The sequence below is a fragment of the Octopus sinensis genome, linkage group LG11 (assembly GCF_006345805.1).
Source record: "Octopus sinensis linkage group LG11, ASM634580v1, whole genome shotgun sequence".
In the NCBI taxonomy this organism is placed as follows: Eukaryota; Metazoa; Mollusca; class Cephalopoda; order Octopoda; family Octopodidae; genus Octopus; species Octopus sinensis.
In genome coordinates, this window is record NC_043007.1 from 10,259,536 (window position 1) to 10,267,035 (window position 7,500).

Below are 7,500 nucleotides of genomic sequence, written 5' to 3' on the forward strand. Positions count from 1 at the left end.
GGTAGTAAAAATATATATATATGTATACAGAAATACACGGGGGCAGAAGACAATAAATAATGAAAATAACTTGGTAACGGAAATTATATTTCTTGATACGACGGGCAGAAAGTAAATAAGAAATGATTACGGTAAATAAAGAATTGTACAGGTTGAAGCGAAATTTGTCATTCATTGAACCAAAGAGACGGTATTGAAGGAACCAGAAAAAAAAAAAACCGTCAACATCAGAAAAAACACAAAACCGTTGCAAAAGTAAATAACAAATTTTTAGGGAAATTAACAAAGTGTACGGATTTAAGTGAAATTTTTTGAAGTTACTTTTGTCAGTAAATTATGAACTTATTTTTATCAGTAATTTTGTCGACAAGAAAAAAACACAAAACGTTGCAAAAGTAAATAGATTTGTTTGTGAGTGAAATTGTGTGAGTGCAATCTGTCTCGTGTCTATAAATCAGCAGTAACTTGCTGTCTACTGTACTAAAACCGAAAGTAATATCGGGTCTAAGAGAGAGAGAGGAGAGAGAGAGAGAGAGAGAGAGAGAGAGAGAGAGAGAGATGTAGATAGATAGGTGTAAATAAAGAGATATAGAAAGAGAGATATATTCATATAGATAGACAGGCAGACAGACAGAAAGTTTAACCGATTTTACAGTTCCAGTGAGGGATTGAATCTGTAGTCTTCGAATTAGCTTTCTCCTTTCTGGTTTTGAGAAGCCTAATTTCTCAAAACTAGTATTTAGGCATATCCCATGTATGAATGGGATAAGTGTCTTCTACTATAGCCTCGGGCCGACCAAAGCCTTGTGAGTGGATTTGGTAGACGGAGACTGAAAGAAGCCCGTCGTGTATATGTATATATATATATATATATATATATATATATATATATATATATTTGTGTGTGTGTGTGTGTGTGTGTGTGTGTGTGCCTGTATGTTTGTGTGTCTGTGTGTGTCCCCCTAGCATTGCTTGACAACCGATGCTGGTGTGTTTATGTCCCCGTCACTTAGCGGTTCGGCAAAAGAGACCGATAGAATAAGTACTTGGCTTATAAAGAATAAGTCCCGGGGTCGAGTTGTTCGATTAAAGGCGGTGCTCCAGCATGGCCGCAGTCAAATGACTGAAACAAGTAAAAGAGTAAAAGAGAGTAATATGTATGTATGTACTGGATGAATGTATCTATGTGGCTAAGTGGTTAGGGTATTCAGCTCACAGTCGTAAGGAAGTAAGTTCGATACCCACCGGCGCGTGGTGTTCTTTAGCAAGATGCTTCTCCCCCCATCCCCCGTTGCTGCGGTTCACTCACCTGGAAAAAATGAGTTGTACTTGTATTTCAAAAGCCAGCCTTGTCACATCCTGTGTCACTCTGAATCCCCCTGAGAACTAAGTTAAGTGTACGCGCTTCTTTGGAGTGCTTAGCCACTTGCACTTGCAGGTTGTTCGGCTCAACTGGAATCCGCATCGTGTGTGTGTGTGTGTGTGTGTGTGTGTATGTGTGCCTGTGTGTGTAGATAGAGTTTAAGCGTGTTTAATGATTTCGCTCAAAAGTACAAGGTTCCAGATTTTTCGATGGTAGAAACCCCTTCATATTTTTATGTAGTGTTTTAATTGCTTACGATAAAACAGCCAATCTACTCTCATTTATGGACGACCTCAATCAGTACGCTGCGGATAATAAACAACTAACAACATCCTGTAAGTAGTACATTAACTTATCAAATGAGATCGCACTTACCAAATGGGATCGGAATTAGCAATGTCAATTCTAATACATTTAAATATTTGTTGTGCAAGATTTTTTATGTGAAGTCGTGTGTTGAAACAAATATTTCGGTGAGTAAGGAGAGACACAAACAAATAAGAAAGAAGAAAACAAAGGACCACTGATGCGGTCACAGGAGTGTGACGAAAGAACTCTGGCCGAAATAAGATTAAGTAAAAAATAAATATCGCTGAAGCAAAATAACACCAAATATATAGTGCGTGTGTTTTTATTGGCTAAACTGGCAAAATGACCATTCCGAAATATAACAAATTCTAATACAGTTTTAGCTAAAGAAGTTGAGATAAGAGAATTTTAGTAGATACGGTCATACTAGTACTTAGGAACCGATGAACAAGATAGTGTACGACAAACAAATAATTGAAAAGATTTAGAAGAAACTAGCAGAGATACCCGGCGTCGCCCGTGTTACATGCACTTGAAGAATTAGACCTTTCTGTTATATTTTCTCTATTGAACTGGAATACTTATGATTCGAATTTCATCAAAATTGCAGATGAGGGTTAATTTCCCTCTTTACACATCCGAAAAAAATTTCTAATCATGACACATGTATCCCATACTACTGATCTTTATGCGCAGATTCCAAAATTCCAGTCTTATGGAACCTGTTAAAATGATTTTGATCCTCAAAAATGGAGGTCATTGAGCTCTAAAATGTGGGAGTTAAGGCCTCTACTGGGGGTGGGTGTCTTAATGTCAACCAAAGAAGTTGAATTGTTGAGAATCTTTTTAACTTGGTTCTTATATCTATTGTTTGAATTTCTTTGAAATAGGAAATATATGTGTGTTCACTGGGTTTGTAAAAGAGAGCAAACTACAGGAAACCAAACGACGAATCATCACAATAAGCAGTCAGCTACCCTACCCTAGTCGTTACCACTCCCAATGTAGGATTCCTCACCATCCAGGTGACAGGCACAGCCGTAAGATGCATTACGAATCTATAGCAATTGGAAGGGCGTGACTCAACTCAACTAAACATTAACAACTGTGTGACATGAGGGCTAAGGAGAAAAGAAAGTGTCACCTCTGGAGTTTGCAAATGACCACTACACAGATAGGTAACTGAACAGAATAAATTTACAATCTATAAATGTCTTTGAATAACCAGTCACTCATCTGGGAAGGCCTTGAAATCAATGTTACCATCTGGGGACTATGTGTGACCCAGTGATAATCAAAAGACTCAAAGGAGGTCTGCAACCAAATAACTTAATTGAACACTTTGAAAATGAATCAGTGGAAGCAAAGATACCTCTCATTTACTTGACACTTAATGCATCACATTGTAAAAATCACAATCTAAGTATATCTCAAAGCACACTCTTACATTGTTGTACCATTGAATTACAAATACTGCTCATCTTTTATGCTTGGGTGACCCTACAGCTTCCAATTGTACAACTGTATTCGTCTTTGCTTAGATAAAATGACAAAATTGTGGGTGTTATGTCCCCATGGAGGGGTCTTTGTAACTTCTAAGAAGATGAAATTTTAGAAATATTACTTCATTTGTGTCTAATATCTATGGTTAAAATTTCATCAACACCCAAAATATATGAATTTTCATGGGGGTTATGGCCCTTATGCATAGAATATAATTTCCAAATTTCATAAAGATCCATTCAGTACTTTTGACCTAGTTTGGTATCATAAAAAATTACTAAAATTTGGGAGTTAAGGCCCCCATTAGGGAGTCTTAGAATGTTCATGAGAAGTGGAAGCTTTGAAAATACTTCTCGATGTGTGTCAATTACCCATGGTTAAAATTTCATCAGCATTGAAAATTTATGAATTTTCATGGGGGTTCTTCCCCTTTAAGCCATCTGAAATTCAAACCAAACATATTGCATTATACCCGCCCTTATGCATTGAATGCAGCTGTGAAGAGGTGATGAGGGTGAAACACAGAGACAAAGACACGCACATACACTTACATATACACATACATATATATACGATTGATTTCTTTCAGTTTCTGTCTACGAAATCCACTCACAAGACTTTGGTTGGTCTGAGGCTATAACAGAAGACACATGCCAAGTGACCATACAGTGGGACTGAACCCAGGACTATGTGTTTTGGATTTGGTAGACAGAAACTGAAAGAAACCCGTCGTATATATGTATGTGTGTGTGTATATATTTGTGTGTCTGTGTTTGTCCCACCAACATCGCTTGACAACCGATGCTGGTATGTTTACGTCCCCGTAACTTAGCGGTTTGGCAAAAGCAACCGATAGAATAAGTACTAGGCTTACAAAGAATAAGTCCTGGTGTCGATTTGCTCGACTAAAGGCGGTGCTCCAGCATGGCCACAGTCAAATGACTGAAACAAGTAAAAGAGAAAAGAGAAAGCTATGTCATAGAATATCTAGATAAGAACAATAGGAATTTGGTAATCATAGCTACAAAACGTAAGCAAAAAATAATTTGTTTTGTCTACAAGGAAGTCATCAAATGAAAACAAACAATTAAAAACAAAGAAAAAAACTGTGTTTGAAATAGCAGATAAGCGCAAGTATGGCTGTTGGTTGACAGAGCAGGATGAGACCTCTCTCTGTGAAGAAGAGGTTGTCATTTTCTATCTGAAGGGAGGTCCTGTTGAGTCATACTTGGACAGTCTACTAGACCGAAAGCGATATGACTCAACCTGTATATACTGTCCAAGTTGGCCTCTGCAGGTGGCTGCGGAGGTCATAAATCAGAAAGAACTGATTGAGGTCAGGAAGACCTGTAACAAAGAAGATTTTGTTTTCCTCGGTCCGGGCCTGCCGATGCAGGCTTCCCTGCAGGCGGCAGAAAACTTACTTGGGCGTCCGGATGAGGAAGACGAAGAATAATGAAAAATATATTTTTGTAATTGTGATTTTTGAATTTTTGTGATTATAATTTTGATTTCTATTGATTTAAATTGAACAGTAATTTCGAAGGGTTATCGGTCGGCAGGTGCCGGTGCCTCTCCCATTCTTTTCCATCTTTGTCGTTTTCATACACATTAATGTCTCTGTCCAGCCCGCAGCCACCTTTATCTGTGTTCGACTTTCATGGTCAATTCGATGAGATGAAATAAACTATGGCTGTTGGTTTACGAATTTGCTTCCCAACCACATGGTTTCGGATTCAGTCCCACTGCGTTGTACCTTCTGAGGAGATAAGGCGAAGAGGCTTGAATCCCGTATTCCAATATGGGTCTCACCAGCATGACATAGAGCGGTAGGAATATGGCTGCTGTGAGCATTCCGAATGACCGTCGAATCAAAAACAGAACTCTGCGTGCTTTGTTGGCAGCATGGACGCATTGGGCCGAAGGCGAAAAGGAAGAATCCACTAAGATACCCAGGTCCTTTACCTGGTCGGTCTTCTCCAGCAGCAGACGATCCGGCACGAAATCAAGTTGAGTTGCAGGAGAAGAGCCAACAGGCAGATGACAGCACTTTGACACGTTCAGACACAGGTCCCATTCGTTAGACCATCTCCAAACTTGGTGGAGGCATCGACGAAGATCATCTATATCACTGCGAGGAGTGACCAGTTTGACATCGTCGGCAAATAGAAGGGTGTGTTGCGTGAGGTCGTCGGGCAAGTCATTGATGAAGACTAAAAACAATAACGGCCCAAGCGCTGAACCTTGAAGCACGCCACTGCTCGAACTGGAGACATCGGACAGCGAACCATTAACTTGGACTTGGAAGGAGCGATCTGAGAGGAAGGCACCAACCTATCATACAATATCCGGATGGAAACTATATGCTTGAAGCTTGACAAGTAATAGGCGGTGGTTAACCGAGTCTGTAAATATAAAAACATCCAGATTTCTGAGTACCTTATTTCTTCTAATATATAATACCTGTACATCATCTCCAAACATTCCAATATATATATATATATATATATATATATATAATATATATATATATATATAATATATGCACCAATGCCTACGTAAATACATACATTCAGACACAAGGGGAAGAAGGAATGTTGAACACTCCAGAGAGGGGGATTTGAGAGGTGAAGAGGATGAAGAGGAGGAAGGAGTGTTGAACATTCCAGAGAGGGGGATTTGAGAAGTGAAGGGGAGGAAAGGGAGGCAGGAATGCTGAACATTTCAGAGAGGAGGATTTGAGAGGTGAAGGGGAGGAAGGAGAGGAAGAAATGATGAACATTCCAGAGAGGGGGATTTGCGAGGGGAAGGGGAGAAGGAATGTTGAACCTTCGTGAGAGGGGGATTTGAGAGGTGAAGGGGAGGAAGGAATGTTGAACATTCCAGAGAGTGGTATTTGTGAGGTGAAGGGTAGGAAGGGGTGGAAGGAATATTGAACATTCCAGAGAGGGAGATTTGAGAGGTGAAGGGGAGGAAGGGGTGGAAGGAATGTTGAACAATCCAGAGAGGGGTATTAGAGAAGTGAAGGGGAGGAAGGGGAAGAAGGAATGTTGAACATTCCAGAGAGGGGATTTGAGAGGGGAAGTGGAGGAAGGAATGCTGAACATTCCAAGGAGGGGGATTTGAGAAGTGAAGGGGAGGAAGGAAAGTTGAACATTCCAGAGAGGGGGATTTGAGAGGTGAAGGGGAGGGAGGGGAAGAAGGAATGCTGAACATTCTAGAGAGGGGGATTTGAGAGGGGAAGGGGAAGAAGGGGTGGAAGGAATGTTGAAAATTCCAGAGAGGGGTATTTGAGAGGAGAAGGGGAGGAAGGAATGTTGAACATTCCAGAGAGGGGGATTTTCGGTATGCAAATTAGGGACTCCAGAGTTGGAATTAACTGCTGTATTTGTTAAGTATATATAGAGTTTATAGAGCGGTTAAAAATTTTCGGTATGCAAATTAGGGACTCATGCATAGAATAACTGCTGCATTTGTTGAGTATATATAGAGTTTATAGAGTGTTAAGAATTTTCGGTATGCAAATTAGGGATTACTTCATAGAATAACTTCTGAATTTGTTGGGTATTTGTACAGTTTATAGAGGTGTTAAAAATTTTCGGTATGCAAATTAGGAACTTCTTCATAGAATAACTGCTGCATTTGTTGAGTATATATACAGTTTATATAGTGTTAAACATTTCTGGGTATGCAAATTAGGGACTCCTGCATAGAATAACTGCGGCATTTGTTGAGTATTTAAACAGATGGATGGATGGATGGATTATTAGTTTAAAACACATTGCCTATTAGAAATTATTTGTGTGTTTGAATTTAGATAGATAGATAGATGGATTATTAGTTTAAAACAAAATACCTGTTAGAAATTTTTTGGACGGACGGACAGAAGGAATTCTCCTGAGCGGCGATCATCGAGCTTCTGTTGTTAGGTTCTATCTATCTATCGATCTATCGATGGATGGGTGGATGGAATTCTCCTGAGCGGCGATCATCGAGCTTCTGCTGTTAGGTTCGATGTGTATACGTGTGTGTGTGCATGTATATGTATGGATGGATGAAATTCTCCTGAGCGGCGAGCTTCTGTTGTTAGGTTCGATGTGTATGCGTGTGTGTGTATGTATATATATATATATATTATATATATATACATATATATATATATAATATATATATATATATATATATATATATATATATAATATATATATATATATGTATATATGTATGTATGTATGCATGTATGTATGTATGCATGCATGTATGTAATGGATGGATGGACGGATGAAATTCTCCTGAGCGGCGATCATCGAGCTTCTGTTGTTAGG